The sequence below is a fragment of the Haliaeetus leucocephalus genome, unplaced genomic scaffold (assembly GCF_000737465.1).
Source record: "Haliaeetus leucocephalus isolate CR32 unplaced genomic scaffold, Haliaeetus_leucocephalus-4.0 Scaffold887, whole genome shotgun sequence".
Lineage (NCBI taxonomy): Eukaryota > Metazoa > Chordata > Aves > Accipitriformes > Accipitridae > Haliaeetus > Haliaeetus leucocephalus.
This window is the reverse complement of record NW_010973323.1, coordinates 31,378-37,715: the sequence shown is the minus strand read 5'-3', so window position 1 is coordinate 37,715 and position 6,338 is coordinate 31,378. Positions and strand designations below refer to the sequence as shown.

Below are 6,338 nucleotides of genomic sequence, written 5' to 3'. Positions count from 1 at the left end.
GAAAGCATCTTCCCCTGAAACTTGCAGCTGATACAATGGCCAAAGCACTCTATCTGAGTTTGTCATTTTTGTCTGAGAATGTGTTGTACCCACATCCCAATTTGCATTTTTTAATCTTGTAAGCATTGGCTTGGGTAGCTCTATTGTGCTTCCATATTCAGAGACACTGGCAAAGTTTGACTGTTTGATGAACAGCAGTCAGTGAGGACACCTGACTTATCTCTTCATTTCATAGCTCTCACCTTTGTTTGAAGTCAGCATAGAGGACTCTGCTGGGGAAACCTTTCCTGCAAATTCTGATGCCTTCCAGCACGCCGTTACACCGCAGCTGGTGAAGTACCAGTTCATGCTCCATGGCACCTAGCAATTCAGAGCATAAATGAATACCACAGTCTCCAGTGCGGACCAGGCATGGCTGTATCAGAGGAAGTTCTCTTTCTGCTTGAGAATCTTACCAGGTGTTTTTGTTTCATTTGGGATGATGCAACGAACAAAATGGGGGTGAGTGCTCCGTAGATTGGTCATCAGCTTGTTTAGGTTCTCCTGTGGGACCATGATTTATTATGTATTTATATGAAATATGGAAAAATTCTTAGGTTCTTTGAGCTTAGCCTATTAATGGAGATGCACTGGGTTGAGAATTTTCAACTGATGATATCTCAATCAATAGCTCAATCCTTTCTCATTCTGAACATTGAACATCACCTTTTAGGAAAAGCAAGTTGCCATCAACCCAGGGAGAGATAGAGGATGAGTACTTCATAGTTTTATGTGAAAATTAATGTTTATTTTATGTGTAAATTTATTACTTCACAGTATCATTTTTCATTCCATAAGATTTTTTTTTATGAGATCTGAAAGTTCTTTGGTTTTTGTTTTTGTTCTTGTTTTTTTTTTTTTCTTACTTTCACTGAGCCAGTTGAAAGTGCAGGTTAATTCTTATTTACACAGATGAAAAGATAAAATGTTTACTTACCCGGAAAAGAGCTGAGACAGTCTGGAAAGAAGAACCCTTCTTCTTGCCACCTTTCTTGCCACCACCACCACTAGCCTCTGGTATAGCAAAGATAATGAAACATTTATGGCTTTAGGGACTATTCATGATTCCACAATTTTCAGAACCACTGTGCACCAATCAGATGACATTTCAGAGAACTGACCTGCCTCTCCTCCAGCAGAGGCAAAAAGTAATGCCAGTGTCTTCACAGATGATTTCTGATACAGCCCAATGACAGTTTCATTCAAGGGATCCTTATTCTTCTCCAGCCAGCCAGAGATGTTGTAGTCCACTGTGCCAGCATAGTGCACCAGGGAGAAGTGGGCCTCAGCCTTGCCTTTGCCAGGCTTGGGCTTCTGGAAGTTGTTGGACTTGCCCAGATGTTGGTCATAGAGCTTGTTCTTGAAAGAGGTGTCAGTTGCCTTGGGGAACATGCACTCCTCTTCCAGGATGGAGAAGATGCCCATGGGCTGGGAGAAGCAGCAAAAAATAACAGCGATAAAATACATATCTGACTTCAGAAGGAGACTGCAGTAAGGCACAGGAAAACTGAGAAATGGATTAAATTGGATCAAAAATGGATCAATTCTTTATTAAGTTTTGCACATGCAGTTCTAGACAAAATATGAATTTGTGTCTGAAACTAATGCATTTCAGAACTGATAGTATCCCAATAATCGCACAAAGTTTTCTAAATAATTTGGAAACTGATGAATCAAAAGGAGATTTTTATTTTTTGCATTAATGCTTTCCCAAAGTAAATTTGTGTAGATAAAGATGTCTTACTAAAATTGACCTATGTTCAACAGATCCTTCAGCTACTTCCTGAAATCTTATTTTTTATGAGATATCTCTGTCTTTTATTTCCTGTACAAGAGGATGTTACACAAAACTGTGTCAGCTCATAGTGATGGTTTTAATGATCACTGTTCATCTAGTACCTTTTTTCTATATACGGCTATGATTTTACTTAGAAATTGCATTTCAGAAATCACAGTATTAATATTGAAATCATAATCATAATACTGAAAATTGTGTCTGGGTTCCTGAAAAGAGATCATTCATCTTTGTAGACTAGAAAACACACCTACAGAGAATCCTTGCCATGAAATTATGTGTGATCATGTTAATTCTTCTATTGCCAAACAAGCAAAATTACAGTTGATTTTTAAAAAATTCATAATAATGTAGTTAATGGATAACCTGAAGGTTCTTCTTTTGTAGCCTAATCACAAAGGTCCTTAGAAATTGCTTTCTAAATACATACAAAATTTGAAATGAAAGGGTACTTTCTGAATACAAATAACCAGGAACATAAATGGATAATAATAGGCAGGTTTGTGAAGCATTAGGGCAAGAAAAAATAAGGCTGAAGAAAAATCCTAAAATTCTGTCACAAAGAAATAGCAAAATCTTAAATGTAATCAACATACTTTTTCAATGAGCTCAATGCAGGCAGCCAGGTCCATCCCGAAGTCAATGAATGTCCATTCAATTCCCTCCTTCTTGTACTCCTCCTGTTCCAGCACGAACATGTGGTGGTTGAAGAACTGTTGCAGTTTCTCATTGGTGAAGTTGATGCACAGCTGCTCCAGGCTGTTGAACTGCTCAGTGCAAAGACAAGATTTACTCATTCTCAGGATGAAGAACTGCCTATATAGCTTTCTCCTATGCACTCAGAATCCTGTACGGGAATGCCCAGTTAAAACAAGGGGTTTTTTAATGTTAAAACATCCTATTAACTATTTTTAAAGTGGTTGGTTTTTTTTTTTTGCTTTTTGCTACCTGAATGATGTTTACATATATAATTTTTTTTAAAAATCAAATTCTAAAATGATTTGGTAGTCTTATCTATATCAAGGTGCAATTTACATAATTTTTTTTCTCTCGTATTATGTAAATTTTCCCATTGCCCTTAAAAAAAAATTAGACATTGTCAGTCCTGGCTTGGACTCAGGTACCTTCCCCAAATGTCAACAAAACTTCTCTGTCTGCACTAAAGGCAGCCAATGCATTCTTCCTCTTGGTATCACCCTTTGGCTCTTCAGAAGCAAAGGATATATATTGCTTTCTTTTTCCAAAGCCTTAGCACATTTTTATGTGGGACTTAAATCTACCTTTCTCTTCCTACACTCTGTGATATTTTATCTTGTATGCTATTTGTTAGTGGATTTTTTTAATACTGAGCTCAAATTATTGAAAAGCTACAACATTCATGCTAATTAAGTAAAAGGCAGCATGTAAAACAATGCTTATTCCTTGTGTATCACGTAATTACAGGCAGATCTATTGAAGCTCATGGATTATGCTGGAGAAAAAGCAGTGACATATACAAAGAAGGAAAGCATTTCTAGAAAATAAAAGATAAACTTTTTCAAAAAACCACAAAACTTGATTTGAAATTGCAAGTGAATGGAATGTTTTCCAAAAAACCCACCATAATTTTCTAGTTTCTCTTGAGCCCTAATTGCCTTTTCAAGATTTTACTATGATTTCTGTGATACTTGCATCAAAGATCTCGAAGCCAGCAATGTCCAGGACACCAATGAAGTACTGTCTGGGCTGCTTCGTATCCAGCTGTTGGTTGATACGAACAACCATCCACAGGAACATCTTCTCATAGACAGCCTTTGCCAGAGCACCCACTGAATTGTTCACCTAAAATAAAGAAGAATGCAGCAGAAGGAAAATAGTACCCAAAGCAAGAGAGTAAATCAAGCCGGAGGTTCCCAGTCACCAGCTGGTTTTTACCTGCTGCACAGTTTGACCCTTGGTCACATATTCATTCCCAACCTTGACTCGGGGGTAGCAGAGAGCCTTGAGCAGGTCAGCTGAGTTCAGACCCATGAGGTAGGCAGCCTTGTCAGCAACTATACACAAAGAGAGAAGGAAACAGTAACAGAGGAGAAGTGATCATTGAAAGTGAATGTCCTCTAAGATGTTGCTGTAGGTTTCAGCACTGCAGTCTTGTGATAGCTTGAAGGGAAATTTAGAAGCATGAATATTATGGAAGCTGAGATTTATGTCCTTATGAAAGTAAATTGGAGAAATATACTTGTATGCCAACTGCCAGCTATGTAACTGTTTCTGTTATTGGGACTTCTAGATTTTGTTAATACCTTCTGTGCCATCCGGCTCTGCCTGTTCCTCACGCTGCTTCTGCTTGAACTTCAAGTTCCCGTAGTGCATGACAGCCCCTGTCAGCTTGTAAATGGCTGTTTTTTCATCAGCAGTGAAGCCCAGGATGTCAATGGCACTCTGGCAACAGAGTCAGTCAAATAAACCTCTGGGCCATGAAATGGAATTTTCACCATACCAGTATGCTCTGTGTCACTTACATCTGTAGCCATCAGCTCTTCCTGGTCGTTAATGCTGGGAACCGTGATCTCACCTTGACTCACAAAGTGGTAGTCATATGGGTTGGTGGTAATGAGGAGCATGTCTGTAAAGAGGAATAGGACATATCTGGGCATAAGAATGAAGATAAATGTTACACACGTTCAGATTCCATCAAACAATTTATAATACTTCCTACCAATTAGCTCTGGCTTCTTGTTGGACATGATCTGATAGAATATGTGGTAGCTTCTTTCTGCCTTGAGCTGGAAAGTGACTCTGGATTTCTCCAGCAGATCTGGCAAGGAAGGTAAAAAGAGTTAAGCCTGAGAAAGTACACTGAGGTAGAAAGGATGTGATCAGGTCAGGAGGCCTCTTACATGTTTCAATGTCAGCAGAAGCCAGTTTGCCTGTGGCTCCAAAGTGGATTCGAATGAATTTGCCCTTTAGAGGGGAAAGAAAAAAGGCATTTTGAAATTTCACTTAGACTGTAAGTATGTGACCTTACATTCTCCACAGAGGACAGGATTTAAACTTAGAAGTGGCTTTGTCTTTTTTCCTTATTTTTTCTTAAAAAAAGCAAACCAAACCGAAACAAATATTCAGGTAACTGTCTGTACTGGCAATACTAAGGTATATACCTATTATTATTTAGTGGATAACCTGAATGCACAGGAACAAGAAAACCACTAAGCAAGCCTTTTATTAGGTCATTTATGCCTCAATTCAAACAGATGGGTATAGAGAAAGCCAAGATGCATTTACTTCATTTTTTAATCAGTTAAGATGCTGTGAAGGTGGATTTTAGTGATGTAAATGTTAAATGAGTTTTTTTTGATCTTGTGGAAAAACAGAAGGCAGTTGTTATTTTCTGAGTTCTGGGGATAGGGGCACTGTACCCAGAACATAGAACTTTAGGCTGAGACTGTGGATGAGTATTGCGGTTTCCCAAGGACATTCACAGCTTATCTAATAAAATTTATGAATGGCTTTTTGCATTAAAATGATCAAAAGGACATGTCATAGAGTAGTCTGGTTTCTGATAGGAAGTCTTGAAGACATCTTTGTCCCTATCCCTTCCCAGAAAACTTGTATCAAGGTCTGAACAGTCAGATTAATAGACCTGCCCAGTTCTGTGTCTAAAAAAAACAGATTCATATTTTTGCTGATCTGATGCAGGCAGTTTCCATCCTGTCTGTCTGTCTGTTCCTCCCTCCCTCCCTTCCATCTGCATTATATCAATTTACACAAAATTGTATATACAGTCTGTAGGACAGATACGAGGAGTATGTATGTATATATTTATATTTATTAATATAGATATTTACACATATTTAAATGATCACCCTTTGTAAATATTTGTTTGATGTACTACATTTTAAAGTTATATTGTTCATTATATAGTCTAGTTAGATAGCTTTTAGTTGACAAAAATATGAGGAAAATATTAGTTCAATGAATACAATCATCTGACCATAACATTTCAGAAGTGACAGCTTCTGTTCTAACATCTTTGTTCACTTGTAAATGTCAACAACTTCTCTGATCAAAAACTTACAAAGCGTGAGGAATTGTCATTCCTCACGGTCTTGGCATTTCCAAAGGCCTCCAGCAGTGGGTTGGCGCTGATGATTTGATCCTCAAGCGTTCCCTGCAGGATGATAATTGTTGCTCATTATCCTTTCCAAAAAATCATGTCAGGAACAGAGAAAAGCATTGATTCCAGCCACTGTCTATTAATTTACCTGCATTTTGCCTGACTGCTCCTCCTTCTTCTTCTCCCCACTCGCTGCAATTGTTGCAAAGTACTGGATGACACGCTTTGTGTTCACAGTCTTCCCTGCACCAGATTCTCCGCTGTCAAACCAAAGACAGAAGCAGAGAGCATGTGGTCAGGCTGGAGGTCCCCTGGCATGGGGCAGCCCAGGGGGGACCCGAGCAGGGAGTGTACATACGTGATCAGGATCGACTGGTTCTCGCGATCTGTGAAAGAGGCAGAAACAAA

At 38.6% G+C, this 6,338-nt stretch overlaps 1 pseudogene across 1 annotated transcript in view; it reads right to left on the bottom strand.

Annotated features, from left to right (window-relative positions):
- Window positions 1-229: 229 nt before the first annotated feature.
- LOC104841549 overlaps window positions 230-6,338 on the bottom strand; it is a 7,898-nt pseudogene continuing 1,789 nt past the window's right edge. The window contains exons 4-17 of the transcript XR_775376.1: window positions 6,289-6,316; window positions 6,079-6,190; window positions 5,892-5,984; window positions 4,714-4,777; window positions 4,533-4,631; window positions 4,336-4,439; window positions 4,117-4,255; window positions 3,749-3,867; window positions 3,506-3,655; window positions 2,431-2,601; window positions 1,161-1,467; window positions 977-1,053; window positions 456-543; window positions 230-360 (exon numbers count right to left, since the gene is read on the bottom strand). The product of XR_775376.1 is annotated as a myosin heavy chain, skeletal muscle, adult-like (transcript). The remainder of the gene's footprint in view (window positions 361-455; window positions 544-976; window positions 1,054-1,160; window positions 1,468-2,430; window positions 2,602-3,505; window positions 3,656-3,748; window positions 3,868-4,116; window positions 4,256-4,335; window positions 4,440-4,532; window positions 4,632-4,713; window positions 4,778-5,891; window positions 5,985-6,078; window positions 6,191-6,288; window positions 6,317-6,338) is intronic.